The sequence below is a fragment of the Panthera leo genome, chromosome A2, assembly GCF_018350215.1.
Source record: "Panthera leo isolate Ple1 chromosome A2, P.leo_Ple1_pat1.1, whole genome shotgun sequence".
NCBI classification, from domain to species: Eukaryota; Metazoa; Chordata; class Mammalia; order Carnivora; family Felidae; genus Panthera; species Panthera leo.
Genome location: NC_056680.1, coordinates 22,789,026 through 22,807,010, shown reverse-complemented (window position 1 = coordinate 22,807,010; position 17,985 = coordinate 22,789,026). Strand labels below are relative to the sequence as shown.

General features: G+C 45.6%; 1 protein-coding gene across 1 annotated transcript in view; it reads right to left on the bottom strand.

Annotated features, from left to right (window-relative positions):
• Positions 1-17,985, bottom strand: part of CACNA2D3 (calcium voltage-gated channel auxiliary subunit alpha2delta 3) — an 859,990-nt gene that overhangs the window by 376,042 nt on the left and 465,963 nt on the right. The window lies entirely within an intron of this gene.

Sequence of the window (17,985 nt, the reverse complement as noted above, 5' to 3'; positions counted from 1 at the left end):
TCAGGTGGCTCCTGTGCTCTCTTGGTCCACGCCAGGGCCTCAGACCAGAAGGGGGTTGCTGGCAAGCAGGCTAAAGGTAGGGCTTTGGAGAAGAGTTGCTTAACCTTCTCTGAGTCAGTTTTGTCACCAATAAAAGGGACATACTATAAGCATCTACACCGTAAAGGTGCTGCCAGGATCAAAGGAGATGATACTTGCAAAGCACTCAGCCAAGTGCTGCTCCAGCACCGGCTCCCTCCTTCTGGAAAGGCTTCCTGAGCACACGTGTGTGCTGGGCACTGGTCTGGCCACTTGCGGCACACAGAGGGACAAAACAGACACAGCACCCTGTTCTCGTATAGTCATGTTTCTAATGGATGGGGCACCAGGCACAATTTGCCTCCTTGGGATATTTATATGGTATGCTATGGACCCAAAGTGCTGCCATTAAAAGGAAAGCAATAACCAACCAAGATTACTGGTGGTCAGGGCTGGGGATAACATTAGATCAGAGAGTCAGGGTAGGTCTCATTGAAAAGGTGGTGTCTGGGCAAGGACATGAAGAAAGTGAGGAGGGAGCCAACTGGAAATCAAAGGGCAAAGTGTCCTGGGCAGAGAGGGCAGCAAGTGCTGATGTCCTAAAGTGACCGTGTGCCCAGAGCCACTGAGAGCAGTGGATTGTGCAGAGGGCATGAGGGGACAGCAGTTGAGAGGAGGCTGAGATGAATGGGCACTGGTCTCTCTCTTGGGACATCAGCTGAAACTCAGCACAGCCTGGGGAGCCAGTCAGGTTTGGGGGGTAAATTTTGCCCTGATTTTTGGCAAAACCAGCCTCCATTTTTGAAGTTCTGGCTGCTGTGTAGAGAACAGGCAGTGGAGTGCCTTCTATGAAGCCAATCTATCTGAAGCTTGGGATGAAATGTGATTTGATCAAAATTTAAGTGCAGGTATCAGAGCAACAGGAGCTGCAAAAGCACAGTTGGCTTCTAGACCTGCAGGCTCCTGACCCCCAGCACACCAGGGCACCTTTCTAGATAGTGGGGGGAGGGCTGCTCTGCCCTCCTCTCAGTCCTGCAAAACACCCCTGCCCCAGCCCATCCTAGGAAGGAAACCCAGGAAAGTGGGCAACACTGGTGAGATGGCGAACATACAAGATGGGCTCGGTGTGAGCAAGGCTCTCCCAGACGGCCACCCGGCAGATCCCGCTAGCAGAGGCACAGAGCCTCTGCCAGAGGACCCCTCTGTGGACTCAGACAGATCAGCTCGCAATCCAAGGACTCCCACAAGCAGGTTGTTGTGAGGTTTCCCACCAAACAGTCCATGGGGGAGTGTTTTGGCCAATGAGGTCGGGAAGCGGATACAAGGCTGCTTAAGAGAACTAAGCACTTCCAAACCCACTCCACCAGCCACACGTATTCCGGAACCTGCTGTGCCAGGTTCGGATCCTCCTCCCTCACAGCAGGGCCGGCTGCCTGAGGACGTTTGTTCCGAGGACACACCTGCAGAGCCTGGCCCAGACTCCTGCAGACCCCAGTCTCTTCTCCATCACTGGCATTAGCCAAGCACCTCCCACCTGCTGGACAACCCTGCCCAGGCAGCGTGATTTCTGCACCACCCCCTCCCCTTTCCTAGATGAGGATGCTAAGCATGAGATTCAGTCACCTGCCCAAAGTCGCCCCACTCAGAAACAGTAAAGCCTTAACCACCACTCTAGAAAAGACAGAACTAATACAAAAGCAACACTACTTTTCAAATCTCCTTTTTACGTTTTGCCAATACAGACAGGCTGCTCATCTGAACTGAGGAACATTAGCTATTAACAAAGACTAGTTCATTAATGATTGTGAATGACCAAATAAATCTCAGTGTATTTTGCTGCGTGCCAGAAGTTTACTTCTGTGTATATGTTTATTCATGAAACAGGTAAAAGGAAAGGCTTAAAAACGTTTTTTTTAATGCATCTGAATACTTTAATCTTCTTATAAGTCAACCAAGACACTACATAAGATTAATCCATATTCAGGGATAAAAAAGTACTTTCTATTTTCCACATGTGAAAACCTATTGCTACACCGTCTTGAATTCACCCAGTACAACTACATTTTAACTACAGCAGAGGATTTTCACCGTACGAGTAGTTGTCAGTCACGGCGACAAGGATGAGGATATAGCATCATGTCCCCCGCCTACTCTGTGCCCAGCCCTGATCTTGCTGGCACATCATCTCGTTTCGTTCTGAACAACACAGCAAGGTGTGCATAATTAACCCTGATATACAGATGAGAGGGACAGATCTTCCGGCACCCAGACGCCATCCTCTTTCCATCAGGTAGCACGGCTTCCCTACGCTTGCCCACTCCCCAAGAGCCCTACTCAATAGAGCAAGAGGAATAAAACCCAGGAAATAAGAATTTGATGTGTCATTAGGCTGCAAACAATACTGAACTCATTCAGCAAGTTTCCAGTTATTGCTGGGTGTGCCTCAGCACCAAATCCGCCGGGCTTAGTGAGGCTGGGGCTGGGGCTGGGGATCCGCAAACCACGTTTCTGCTTTGCCAGCTGTTTCTGGCCAGGCTCTGCCAGAAGGGCCAGCAGGGGGAGGCTGTAAGGATGCAGGAAGGATGTGGGACTTGTTCCCTCCTGTTTGGTTCCTGTTGGCTTCTGGTTCCCAGCGCCATGGCTCCAGCAAGGCTCCTTGCCCCGGGCAGGGACAGCTCATTCCAGTAGCAGTGAACAAAGCTAGTTTACAGTTTTCCTAACACTCACCAAATCAGGTCCATTCACGTCAGAGACCCCAGCACCCGCTCCTCAAAACCCTTACCCCCCCCAACCAGTGTGCCCTTCCCAGGGGTCTCTGTGCGAGCCCCCCAGGTCCTCTCCTCTCGACTTCTAAGTCTTACCTAAAAACCTCTCCTCTTCCCTTCCCCTCTCCTGCTTGCCACCACCAGCTGTGGGGTAGCATCTGTTGCCTGACATTGCTACTTCCATGACATCCTACACTTCTCTTTTTGCCCTTTGTGGTCAACAATTCTTAACATGAAGTTCTCTCTGTTAAAATGACTGGCAGGCTTCTGTCCCTGACTGGACCCTGCCTGGTCCACTGGGAACACAACCGTGTTGAGTGGCACTTCTCACTATGCTCCAGTGTGGACAGTCTTCACCCGTTGAGCCACAGAGGGGTCCTAAGACCCTCCTAACTCACCAAGTGTGGTCTGTGAGCTGCCTATCAAAATGTCAATTCCAGGGCTGCCCCTACAGATAGTGGGACCCAGGAAACTTTTTTTTTTTGCAAGTGCTTCCAACTGCCAACCCCTCCGTTTGGACACACGGGTGTGGAGATAGTCTGACATGAGTCAGGATCAGAGACTCCCGGGTTCATAGCTGTGCACTCTGAGCAAGTGACTTAATCTCTCTGAGCCTGAGCTCCCTCACACATAAGATATGATGGCACTAGGAGTATCCACCCATAGGGCAGAGATAAGAATGAAATGAGCAGAAAAGCATTTGACTCTGGGCCTTGCGTGAGGATGGGTGGGGATGGGGGGGAGGGACAGGAAGGAATGCACACTGTCCCCTACCTGCCTTGTGAAGACAGCGGTGTCCGGGTGGAGGCCAAGACCCCAGTGCCAAGCCCAGGAAGAGGAACAGCACTCGTAGCTGCAGGGACGGTGCCCATGAGGCTGTCTGAGTCCCTGACATGAAGTGATTTTTCAATGGCTGGCACCAGCCATGCATCAGTGGGCCTCGTTCCCAACTTGTCTCGTCATGTTCTTCTTGCTGGAGTCACACGATGTCTAATACCAGCAGAAGTAATTAAAAATAAACTGGGAGACAGCGAACCATTTCAACCCTTCCTTCAGCGGCAAGGAGGGCCCGCGTGAGCTCTTCCCGCAGAGACTGAAAATGCCTTTTCCTGTCACACCGTTGACTGCCCACGAGAAATGAATGTTCCTGCTATTTTCCTAAGACAGCTTTAGGATTTATCACCCTTGAAAAAATACAGCAATGACACACACTGACCCAAAACTTTCAGACCAAAATGCGACTTCAGACAGGGAAGGAGTGAGAGATGGAGGGAGGAAGGGAGGAGACAGAGAAATGTAACCCCCCCCAACTGAGCCTTGAAATAGAACAGCTGAGGGACACAGGGGAATTTTGGAACATTCAAAAGAAGTTAAAAAAAAAAGGTCTACTACCTGCCTATTACCTACTGCCTCTCCCCCACAATGACATCAGTTATGATGAGCAGTCAATCCCAAAACTGCATACCTAGCCAGGTCCGTGCCTCGTGCACCAGTTCCCCATATGGTAGTCAGCACTTTGGAAAACAGCTCACGTCTGTCCCTGTTCAAGAGCCTTCCGTGGCTCCCCACTACCCTTGGATCACAATCAAAACTCTGTACTGTGCCCATCGAAGCCTGGAGGCGCTAACACCTGCCTGTCCCGCCTCCCTCCCCCATGGCACTGCCCCCATGCCCACCAGGCTTCAGCCACCTGCTCTTTATCCAGTTCCTCATGCATGCCCAGCTTTTCCTTTGCAGGGCGTTGGAAATACTGTTCCCTCCACCCTTCCCTGCCCAGCTCCTTTTACTCACAGGTGCTCTCTGTAGGGAGACCTCCCTTGGTCACCCCATTCTCTGTTGCAGGGTATTGTTTGTCTCCTTCAGAAAATGCATCATGGATTCTAACAACTGGTCTTTTTACTTGTTTGTTATCTGTGATCTGTTATCTGCTCTCTAGGATCTGCCTGGAGCTGTCACGTCAGCCCCTTGCTCCTGGGCTCTGGTACAATGGCCTGGGACATGGGGGGCTCTTGGTACACATCTGTTGAATGAATGAATCTCCACCCCACCCCCACCACATGGCTACTCCTTTCCCTTTACTGCCCTTGCCACCCTTAAGCCCCCACAGTAATCTGGTTCTGTGGCATGAGGGACAGAGCTGGAGTGCAGGTGGGGTGGGGACAGGAGGAGCACCTTGAGACCTCCTCTACGAGCAGTATGGCCCAAACTCCTTCCCCAGTTGCTATGTTTTGGGTAAACCCCTTCTCCTCCTGACCAGCTCAAAAGAAGACAAAGAAAGAGTTTTGTAAAATCACTGGAAAGTCAGAAACGGAAACAATGTAGTTTAGGAAAAAAAAAGAAAGAACAAAAAATTCCTTCCAAGTTGCTTGAGACTATTTAAGGGCTGGGTTCTTAAAAGGATAAGGCCTGACTCAGCTCAGAAACTCTGCTCCCCAGAGTGGCACATGTCCCGTGGAAAGATGAGGAGAGAGGGGTGCTGGAGCTTTCCAAAACCCCCTCAGAGCCACTAAGACAGAGCTAAGCCTTCCAGCATCTCCTCGAGGCCACTAGGATATGGCTGGGTTGAGGCTTCAGCTTCCAAATTATGCCAAGGGAGGGAGGCCTGGGGCAAAAGCCCCAAGAGATCTCCTTCTTGGGGATCTTTGTGACCCCAAATCAAAGGACAGTGACTTCTAACAGTGTTTCCAAAAGAGTTCCAAAGCCAGACCCCCAAACTGTTCTGTGATCAAGAGCTTCCCTTGGACCCCAAACCAGGCGCCATGTTTGCCCCACCCCTCCATGCCATCCCACCAGGCCACCAAGGATCCTCCACGGACCCTGAGCCCTGGTCGTCTCTCTAAGGGCCTCAGTGCCACTGTCCTCGCTTTTGTTCTGGACGTAACCGATAATAGAACACATAGCACACATAACTGAAATAGCGTTCACCTTTGAAATTCTTTATAAAGAGGAAAATCATTTAGTTTCACCCAGACAGCTTCGTCCTGAGGCCACACATTTGCCATCCGCTTCTCCTCTGCCTGTAACCTCAGTGGGTGGTTCTGTGATCCCTAAATCTCTAACATTCTGCAGACCACACCCCCTATACTTGGGGGTGGGAAGGCCAAGGAAATGAACTTATTTTCTGGGTGACAATGTGTGTGGTATGGACAGCTACTCCTGGGACCTATGGTTACTTTGTTTTGCTTTTTCCCTCAAAATGTCTGCATCCTGGTTCAGGGTACAGCCTCAGCGCTCGATGCTGGGTTGACACTCCACCAAATGCTAGTCATGGAACCCTGAATCATTGGGCAGCCTCGGTTTCCTCCTTTGTATAAATGGGATACAACAGTACTCGCCTCTTGGGTTTCTGTGTGAATTAAATACATGTCCAGCATGTAGAATGGTGTCTGATGCTTCGCATTCGGTGAGAATTCGCTCTCATTAGCTTTGTTTACACATTTCGGCACAGGAAACCAGCTGAGGGCACACTCTTATTGAGGGCGATTCAGGCCCAGGGAAGCAGATGGAGCATCCTAATGCTGCCTGTGCTTCTCATCACAGACTCAAGTGAAGGACAGGTCGTGCAGGGATGTCTAACAGGCACAGAAGGGTCACTGGTTCTCCGTGCACCCCCAGGCCTTCCGTGCACGACCACTTCACCTACAGAAGAAGCGAGTTGAAACGTGGTCTGTTATGTGGCAGCTGCAGCCAAACATCCCTCCGGGGGTATAACACCAAGCAAATAGAGCGATTAGCCTCTAAGCAGGTTGATTTCGACAGGGATTCCAAGGATCCCATTTTATTTGGATTCGGGGAGTCTCTGGCTTGCTGGGTCTCAGCAAAGAGGGAACGTGATTCTCTCCAGGGTGTTGCCATTGTTACTCGAGTGACATGAAAGCTGTGACACTGCCATGTGCCCCTGTCACCAGCAAAACAGGGTTCAAGGGGAGGTTAAGTCTGACATGTATGGAGATCCCACATGCTGGGCACTGGGTCCGGCCCCAGGCTGCGTGCCTGCAGCTCAGCCCCCTTCTGAATGGGCCCATCATTGCATCCTATACTCCAGCCCTGGTGCAGCACTGACATAAAAGGGGAAAACCAGAAACTGTTCAGGACAGAAAAGTAGAAAGCATGGCTCCGAGCAGAGGAGACACCCCACAGCACAGAGAGCGGTATTTGCAATCAAGGTTTCCACCCCTCTGCCATTGATTAGTGCAGTTATTCAAGTGGAAAAAAGCAGTGGAAAGGAAGGGGAAAGCCACCACGACCATCTTCTGTTGGTTAGCCAATGCACGGATTTCCAGAGGCATCTCAATGACTGAACAACACACTTAATAATTTCCTTAGATCAGGGGTTGGCAAACATACTATACTCTTAAAGGGCTCGACAGGTCTTCTGATAAGATTAGATTCTTTAAATCAGTTACCTGCCATTTTCTTACCCATTCACTCTGTCTTATGCATCAGGGAAGGTAATGATAAATCATTCGATGACCTTTTTTTTTTTTTTTTTTGGTTCACTTGGAACTATATAGGTGGCAAGTATGACCATTTTTCTAATTTAAATGTAGGCAGCTTTATTTCTTGAGCAGGTCCTGCAATGAGTCCCTTCCACGTTGAAGAGTTCATATTTTATTCCAAGTATGTAAGAGGTGCTGTTAAGCTGCTAACCAATGGATATTAGGCAAAAGTAAATGGCACTCAATAAATGAATAAATAGCTCCTCATTTCCGCTCTCAGAAATAAAATGCTGGCAAGGGACACATTGCATGGACAATCATGATGCTGTCTTCAGACTCATAGTTAAATCACCAATAACACATTCCTTCTTCCAACTCATTCTAAAATGTTTTATTAAGCAGTTGCCTTGAGCAAGGCCCTGGTTAGGCAGTAGTTTTAAAAAATGACACCCATCGCGGTGCCTGGGTGGCTCAGTTGGTTAAGCGACCGGCTTCGGCTCAGGTCATGATCTCGCAGTTTGTGAGTTCAAGCCCCACGTCGGGCTCTGTGCTGATAGAGCCTGGAACCTACTTCAGATTCTGTGTCTCCCCCTCTCTCTACCCCTCCCCTGCTCACACTCTGTGTCTCTCTGTCTCTCAATAATAAATAAATGTTTAAAATTTTTTTTAAAAAAATGACACCCACAAGTGCCCTCCTAGACTGCTCCCCACTTCCTTCTGCTTTCCCCTTCTGGGAACCCAACTGCCATATTGTAGTCAAGTCCAGGCTACTGCACTGAGGGGAGTGGCCTCACAGTGTGGCCCTGGAGGACTAGCCCCACATGGAGAGAGAAGCCTTCTGGAGAAGAACCGAGACAGCCCCGCCAAGCTCCCAGCTTCATGCAGCTTCAGCAGTGACTCTACCTGACACCATGGAGAGCAGAATCACCATCTGGTTAACCCACAGAATTGCAAGAAATAATAAATTGTTATTTTAAGCCATTAGGTTTGGGGATATTTTACAGTATTGCTATGATAAATTATTTCCTTTCCTTTTCCCCTTCTCCTCACCTCTTCTGTTAATTCTCTTGCTACGTAACATATTACTGCAAACTTGGTTGCTTAACTCCACATTTGCAACCCCACAGTTTCTTTGGGTCAGCTAAGCACAGCTTATCTGGGTCTTCCGTTCATGGTTTTACAAGGCTGCAATTAAGGTACTGATTGGGCAGTGTTTTCATCTGGAGGCTCACCTGGGGAAGAATCTGGCTCAAAGCTCATTCAAACTGTTAGCAGGAATTATTTGCTTGTGGCCATAAGACTGAGGGCACGGTTTTTTGCCGGCTGTTGGTTGGAAGATGTTCTCAGGTCCTAGAGGGTGTCCTCAGCTCCTTGCCAATGGGCTTCTCCAAAAGCTGCTTACTTTATCAAACTGCCATGAAGAGTCTCTGCCTTCAGGAAGTATCCAGTCACTCTTTAAAGATTTTCTGTTAAGTAAGGCTTACCCAGGATATTCTTTTTGATTAACTCAAACCAACTGACTTGAGACCTTGATTACATCTACAAAATTCCCTCACCTTCTTATATTCTATTGGTTCGAATGCAGTCACAAGGCTCACTCATATTCAAGGTGAGGAGATTATACAGGGGGTAAACACCTGGAGGCAGGAATCATGAGACCACCCTAGGGTCTCTATGTCACACTTCTCATCAGGGCTGGGACATGGCACATGGTGGTGGCACTGTTAGGAGATACAGAATGTGTCCCCAAGGACTCACGAAACCAATGAAGATGAAAGATAGGCCTAGAGGTAATTATCATGCTGGACATGAATCTACACTTCCCTAACAACAATCCTGAGGGAGTCTGAAGTTTAGGACTCAAGCAAAGACAAGATGACCTCTGAGGAGAAGAGAAGAGGGAAAGCTCGGGGCAAACCCAAGACAAAAGAACAAAGCCCCAGAAGCTGGGGAATACAAGCCATGGCTGGGAAACAGCAACTACCTGTTAATCCAGAACTCCACACCTGTGGGCATGTAACACACAGGAGTGAAGTGGGCTGGGTGGAGATGACAGAATGGAGAGGTCATAGTCAAAAGCAGCACGCATCTGAGGGGGCCATCTGAGGGGGCAGCCATTTCTCAGCTCCAGCCTTTTTTTTTTTTTTGCTATATGAGAATGTTGGATCCAAAGTGCCAAGTATACCCCTTTATGAGAGAAACTAAAACTTTAAAATTTTACATACTCTCTAAAGGAGTAAACATTTTAAAGTTTATATATTTATTTATTTATTTATTTATTTATTTATTTATTGAGAGAGAGAGAGAGAGAGAGAGAGAAAGAATGAGTAGAGGAGGGGCAAAGAGAGAGGAAGAGAAAACCCCAAGCAGGCTCCACACTATCGACATGGGGCTCAAACTCACAAACTGCGAGATCATGACCTGAGCCGAAATCAAGAGTCTGGTGCTTAAATGAGCCAACCAGCCGCCCCAACTCTCTCCAGGTTGATGGATTGATTAATTTATTTTTATTTTTATTTATTTGTTTTTGAGAGAGAGAGAGAGAGAGAGACAGAGCATGAGCAAAGGAGGGACAGAGAGAGAGGGAGACACAGAATCCCAAAGACTCCAGGCTCTGAGCTATTCAGCACAGAGCCCAACGCAGGGCTTGAACTCATAAACTGTGAGATCATGACCTGAGCTGAAGTTGGATGCTTAGCCAACTGAGCCACCCAGCACCCCCTCCAGATTTTTAAATGATGATCAGGAGTTGGCAATTTTTTAAACAAAGTATGAGTCAAGAAACACATACCTGTGCACTGGATTTGCCCAAAGGAGCAGGTGCTCATAAAATAAGCAGAGGGAACAAAAGTATCCCAGCCCACAGCAGAAGCAAACACTGTTCCTCAGGCTGTTTCCCATGGTAGCTGCTCCCCAAGTGTGCAGCATCCATGTCACCTGGCAATGTGTGAGGAATGCTCATTCCCAGGCCCCAGCCAGCCCTACTGGATCAGAAACTCCTGGCAGGAGGTAAGCAATGAATGTTGGAATAAGTCCTTCAGATGATTCTGATGTTTGCTCAAGTTTGAGAACCACTGTCTTATGGGAAACACCTTCCAGCCTTAAGATCATTTCCCTCTAGACTGGGTCGGAAGATGGCGGTGTAGGAGGATGCTGGGCTCACTGCGTCTAGCTGGTCACTTAGACTCCACCTACACCTGCCTAAATAACCCAGAAAACCACCAGAAGACTAGCAGAATGGATTCTCCGGAGCCAAGTGCAGACGAGAGGCCCACGGAAGAGGGGCCCCTCCCGAAGCGGATCACCTAAGGATAAGCGAGCTGAGCCTGCCCCTCCCACCCCTGTGCACCTTGCCGATCCACCCCAGCTAATACGCCAGATCCCCAGCACCACAAGCCTGGCAGTGTGCAAGTAGCCCAGACGGGCCACGCCACCCCACAGTGAATCCTGCCCCTAGGAGAGGGGAAGAGAAGGCACACACCAGTCTGACTGTGGCCCCAGCGGTGGGCTGGGGGCAGACATCAAGTCTGACTGCGGCCCTGCCCACCAACGCAAGTTATTCAAGACAGCACAGGGGAAGTGCCCTGCAGTTCCACACCACTCCAGGGACTATCCAAAATGATGAAACGGAAGAATTCCCCTCAAAAAAACCTCCAGGAAATAACGACAGCTAACGAACTGATCAAAAATGATTTAAACAATATAACAGAAAGTGAATTTAGAATAATAGTCATAAAATTAATCGCTGGGCTTGAAAACAGTATAAAGGATAGCAGAGAATCTATTGCTATAGAGATCAAGGGACTAAGGAACAGCCAGGAGGAGCTATTAATGAGCTGCAAAATAAAATGGAGATGACCACAGCTCGGATTGAAGAGGCAGAGGAGAGAATAGGTGAACTAGAAGATAAAATTATGGAAAAAGAGGAAGCTGAGAAAAAGAGAGATAAAAAAATCCAGGACTATGAGGGGAAAATTAGAGAAATAAGTGATGCACTAAAGAGAAATAATATACGCATAATTGGTATTCCAGAGGAGGAAGAGAGAGGGAAAGGTGCTGAAGGTGTACTTGAAGAAATAATAGCTGAGAGCTTCCCTGACCTGGGGAAGGAAAAAGGCATTGAAATCCAACAGGCACAGAGAACTCCCTTCAGACGTACGTAACTTGAATCGATCTTCTGCACAACATATCATAGTGAAACTGGCAAAATACAAGGATAAAGAGAAAATTCTGAAAGCAGCTAGGGATAAACGTGCTCTAACATATAAAGGGAGACGGATAAGACTTGTGACGGATCTCTCTACTGAAACTTGGCAGACCAGAAAGGAATGGCAGGAAATCTTCAATGTGATGAAGAGAAAAAATATGCAGCCGAGAATCCTTTATCCAGCAAGTCTGTCATTTAGAATAGAAGGAGAGATAAAGGTCTTCCCAAACAAACAAAAACTGAAGGAATTCGTCACCACTAAACCAGCCCTACAAGAGATCCTACAAGGGGGATCCTGTGAGACAAAGTACCAGAGACATCGCTACAAGCATGAAACCTACAGACATCACAATGACTCTAAACCCGTATCTTTCTATAATAACACTGAATGTAAATGGACTAAATGTGCCAAGCAAAAGACATTGGGTATCAGAATGGATAAAAAAACAAGACCCATCTGTTTGCTGTCTACAAGAGACTCATTTTAGACCTGAAGACACCTTCAGGTTGAAAGTGAGGGGATGGAGAACTATTTATCATGCTACTGGAAGTCAAAAGAAAGCTGGAGTAGCCATACTTATATCAGACAAACTAGACTTTAAATTAAAGGCTGTAACAAGAGATGAAGAAGGGCATTATATAATAATTACAGGGTCTATTCATCAGAAAGAGCTAACAATTATAAATGTCTATGCACCGAATAGGGGAGCCCCCAAATATATAAAACAATTACTCACAAACATAATTAACCTTATTGATAACAATGTGGTAAATGCAGGGGACTTTAACACTCCACTTACAGAAATGGATAGATCATCTAGACACACGGTCAATAAAGAAACAAGGACCCTGAATGATACATTGGATCAGATGGACTTGACAGATATATTTAGAACTCTGCATCCCAAAGCAACAGAATATACTTTCTTCTCAAGTGCACACGGAACATTCTCCAAGATAGATCACATACTGGGTCACAAAATAGCCCTTCATAAGTATACAAGAATTGAGATCATACCATGCATACTTTCAGACCACAATGCTATGAAGCTTGAAATCAACCACAGGAAAAAGTCTGGAAAACCTCCAAAAGCATGGAGGTTAAAGAACACCCTACTAACGAATGAGTGGGTCAACCAGGCAATTAGAGAAGAAATTAAAAAATATATGGAAACAAACGAAAATGAAAATACAACAATCCAAACGCTTTGGGATGCAGCGAAGGCAGTCCTGAGAGGAAAACACATTGCAATCCAGGCCTATCTCAAGAAACAAGAAAAATCCCAAATACAAAATCTGACAGCACACCTAAAGGAAATAGAAGCAGAACAACAAAGACAGCCTAAACCCAGCAGAAGAAGAGAAATAATAAAGATCAGAGCAGAAATAAACAATATAGAATCTAAAAAAACTGTAGAGCAGATCAACGAAATCAAGAGTTGGTTTTTTGAAAAAATAAACAAAATTGATAAACCTCTAGCCAGGCTTCTCAAAAACAAAAGGGAGATGACCCAAATAGATAAAATCATGAATGAAAATGGAATTATTACAACCAATCCCTCAGAGATACAAGCAATTATCAGGGAATACTATGAAAAATTATATGCCAACAAACTGGACAACCTGGAAGAAATGGACAAATTTCTAAACACCCACATGCTTCCAAAACTCCATTAGGAGGAAATAGAAAGCTTGAACAGACCCATAACCAGTGAAGAAATTGAATCAGTTATCAAAATCTCCCAACAAATAAGAGTCCAGGACCAGATGGCTTCCCAGGGGAGTTCTATCAGATATTTAAAGCAGAGATAATACCTATCTTTCTCAAGCTATTCCAAAAAACAGAAAGGGAAGGAAAACTTCCAGATTCATTCTATGAAGCCAGTATTACTTTGATTCCTAAACCAGACAGAGACCCAGTAAAAAAAGAGAACTACAGGACAATATCCCTGATGAATATGGATGCAAAAATTCTCAATAAGATACTAGCAAATCAATTCAACAGCATATAAAAAGAATTATTCACCATGATCAAGTGGGATTCATTCCTGGGATGCAGGGCTGGTTCAACATTCGCAAATCAATCAACGTGATACATCACATTAATAAAAGAAAAGAACCATATGATCCTGTCAATCGATGCAGAAAAGGCATTTGACAAAATTCAGCAACCTTCTTAATAGAAACCCTCGAGAAAGTCGGGATAGAAGGAATATACTTAAACATCATAAAAGCCATTTATGAAAAGCCCACAGCTAACATCATCCTCAATGGGAAAAAAACTGAGAGCTTTTTCCCTGAGATCAGGAACACGAGAGGGATGTCCACTCTCACCGCTGTTGTTTAACATAGTGTTGGAAGTTCTAGCATCAGCAATCAGACAACAAAAGGAAATCAAAGGCATCAAAATTGGCAAAAATGAAGTTAAGCTTTCACTTTTTGCAGATGACATGATATTATACATGGAAAATCTGACAGACTCCACCGAAAGTCTGCTAGAACTGATACATGAATTTAGCAAAGTTGCAGGATACAAAATCAATGTACAGAAATCAGTTGCATTCTTATACACTAATGATGAAGCAACAGAAAGACAAAGAAACTGATCCCATTCACAATTGCACCAAGAAGCATAAAATACCTAGGAATAAATCTAACCAAAGATGTAAAAGATTTGTATGCTGAAAACTATAGAAAGTTTATGAAGGAAATTGAAGAAGATATAAAGAAATGGAAAGACATTCCCTGCTCATGGATTGGAAGAATAAATATTGTCAAAATGTCAATACTACCCAAAGCTATCTACACATTCAATTCAATCCCAATCAAAATTGCACCAGCATTCTTCTCGAAGCTAGAACAAGCAATCCTAAAATTCATATGGAACCACAAAAGGCCCCGAATAGCCAAAGTAATTTTGAAGAAGACCAAAGCAGGAGGTATCACAATCCCAGACTTTAGCCTCTACTACAAAGCTGTAATCATCGACAGCATGGTATTGGCACAAAAACAGACACATAGACCAATGGAATAGAATAGAAACCCCAGAACTAGACCCACAAACGTATGGCCAACTCATCTTTGACAAAGCAGGAAAGAACATCCAATGGAAAAAAGACAGTCTCTTTAACAAATGGTGCTGGGAGAACTGGACAGCAACATGCAGAAGGTTGAAACTAGACCACTTTCTTACACCACTCACAAAAATAAACTCAAAATGGATTAAGGACCTGAATGTGAGACAGGAAACCATCAAAACCCTACAGGAGAAAGCAGGAAAAAACCTCTCTGACCTCAGTCGTAGCAATTTCTTACTTGACACATCCCCAAAGGCAAAGGAATTAAAAGCAAAAATGAACTACTGGGACCTCATGAAGATAAAAAGCTTCTGCACAGCAAAGGAAACAACCAACAAAACTAAAAGGCAACCAACAGAATGGGAAAAGATATTTGCAAATGACATATCAGACAAAGGGCTAGTATCCAAAATCTATAAAGAACTCACCAAACTCCACACCCGAAAAACAAATAATCCAGTGAAGAAACAGGCAGAAAACATGAATAGACACTTTTCTAAAGAAGACATCCATATGGCCAACAGGCACATGAAAAGATGCTCAACATCGCTCCTCATCAGGGAAATACAAACCAAAACCACACTCAGATATCACCTCATGCCAGTCAGAGTGGCCAAAATGAACAAATCAGGAGACTATAGATGCTGGAGAGGATGTGGAGAAACGGGAACCCTCTTGCACTGTTGGTGGGAATCCAAACTGGTGCAGCCACTCTGGAAAACAGCATGGAGGTTCCTCAAAAAATTAAAAATAGACCTACCCTATGACCCAGCAGTAGCACTGCTAGGAATTTACCCAGGGGATACAGGAGTGCTGATGCATAGGGGCACTTGTACCCCAATGTATAGCAGCACTCTCAACAATAGCCAAATTATGGAAAGAGCCTAAATGTCCATCAACTGATGAATGGATAAAGAAATTGTGGTTTATATACACGATGGAGTACTACGTGGCAATGAGAAAGAATGAAATATGGCCCTTTGTAGCAACGTGGATGGAACTAGAGAGTGTTATGCTAAGTGAAATAAGCCATACAGAGAAAGACAGATACCATATGTTTTCACTTTTATGTGGATCCTGAGAAACTTAACAGAAGACCATGGGGGAGGGGAAGAAAAAAAAAAGAGGTTAGAGTGGGAGAGAGCCAAAGCATAAGAGACTCTTAAAAACTGAGAACAAACTGAGGGTTGATGGGGGGTGAGAGGGAGGGGAGGGTGGGTGATGGGTATTGAGGAGGGCACCTTTTGGGATGAGCACTGGGTGTTGTATGGAAACCAATTTGACAATAAATTTCATATATTGAAAAAAAAAAGATCATTTTCCTCTCTCCTGAACACAATTCCTGTATCTACGATCTTGAAGACTGTCCACTATGGCATGACAGAGTCCTCTGCTAAATATCTCATGTTCAGAATAACAGAGAAAGAGGACTGCTTAGACACTGCACATCTCCTCACTTTAACACAATGCTAAATCACACTGGGATCCATGCAAACTTACTGCACTCAACTTCACAGACAAATCGTCAAGAAGAGAATGTGTATGTGTATATATGTGAACACCATAAAACTCTCCAGAATGCAGCAGGAGAGATGGAACCCTGCTATGAACTTCTAATCACAGAAAAAGACTGGGGGTACCTGAGTAGGTCAGTTGGTTAAGCATCTAACTCTCGATTTGGGCTCAGGTCATGATCTCGCAGTTTGTGAGACTGAGCCCCGAGTCAGGCTCTGCGCTAACAGTGCTGAGCCTGCTTGGGATTCTCTCTCTCCCTCTCTCTCTCTGCCTCTCCTCCACTCGCATGTGCTCATATGTCCACTCTAATAAATAAATAAATTTTTTTTTTTTAAAAGAAGACTCTCTTGTTACAAAAGTCAAATCTGCTTCTGCTTGATAATACTTTATAAGTCAATGAAGCTCCTTTATGTAATGTTGAAACTTCCAGAATCCTGGTTCCAATTAATCCAAAAAAGCACCTGGTTGAAAGTCAGTATTGTATCTTTGGCAAGATATATTGACATTTGTGTTTTGTCTGAAGAACTGTGACTTTGAAGCCCTCATTCTATGCCTCTCCTCACAAGTAAGGATATTCAAATACCAATATTATTGAGCAACTGCTATCCATCAAGTATCACCAAATGGGACAGATTCAGATAATTCAGTACGTGAGACTTGTCTGATAACACATTTGGTCTTAATGAAGCTGCTTATGAAAAGACCCTCTTACTTTCTTATGTACGATGGTCCCAAATAAGTCAAAATACCCTTCAACATGTTATGAAACGTCATGGCACCTGCAAACATTCCACATGACTGCAAAATGTCTGTGGCCCTACCCATGTTTACTAGCACTGTGGCCTCCCACCCTGCCGGGCCCCTGGGTCACTCAGCCACACCTTAGGACTGTGCATTAGGTACCGGCCACATGCCCAGCATCGTGCTGTATGCTCCAGGGGTGCACATGTATCCAGCACGTTCTTCCCTTCACATGACTACATCTATCAAGGAATTACCTGTGGCCTCCACCTGTCCCTGAAAACCCTCACCTGAAATCCTACATCTAAAATCTCCTTGTCCAACAGTGAACTGCCACCTTATACGAGGGCTAGGTTCTAAGGTAGTGCTTATTGTGGGAGCTGCAATCAGCCACATTTATCTCTGGGCATCCCTTAAGCCATATCACAGTCCCACATCCCCTGAGAAAGCCCAGCACAGCAAACGTTTCCTCCAGCTTCAGAAGTGATGGCTCTTTCTAAGGTTGAGCACCAGGAGAAGCAGTTGGCATCCATTTAGGGACCATGTTGTTCGAAACGTATGTATCTTTAAAATACAGACGCACACTCAGTGAGGTGAGATGTCAGTGTTATCAGAGCAATGTGGGGACCAAGAATGACTAAGGGAACATGGGATGACACCTTGACATGTCACGCTCCCTCAATGGCACACACTCTCTGGATACAGCTGAAGACACAGCAGTCATTTGTCTTCTCTTTCTTTTTGCCAAGTGTGTGTGGTTAGTTTGGTTCCAGGAAATTAAATACACAAAATAGGTAAAGTAGGACAGACTTGGTCTGAATGGTCTTACGCACTTATAGAGACAGTCAGAGTAATGCCACTGGCTCATGGGACAGGACAGTGCCTCTGTGATACCCCTGGGATAGCACCTTCTCTGACTGGCCTTTTTCCTGTGAAAATCCCACCATTCAGGTGAGATAGAGACCACCAACTGCTAATCTGCTGATTGGTGCCCACTAGAGGAACTTACTAAAAACATGGATTACCACACTACATCCTTAGAAATCTTGATTCTGTAGGCATGGGATAGAGTACAAGTATCCAGAATTTAAAAGATCTCCCCGGGGAATTCAAACTGGCTAACAGCTTGAGGAATCTCTGGGTTTTGGCACTCAGACACACCAAAAACATTAACATCCATCATGGACACCCTAACATATGGGTTCAGCAGATAAATAAACGTC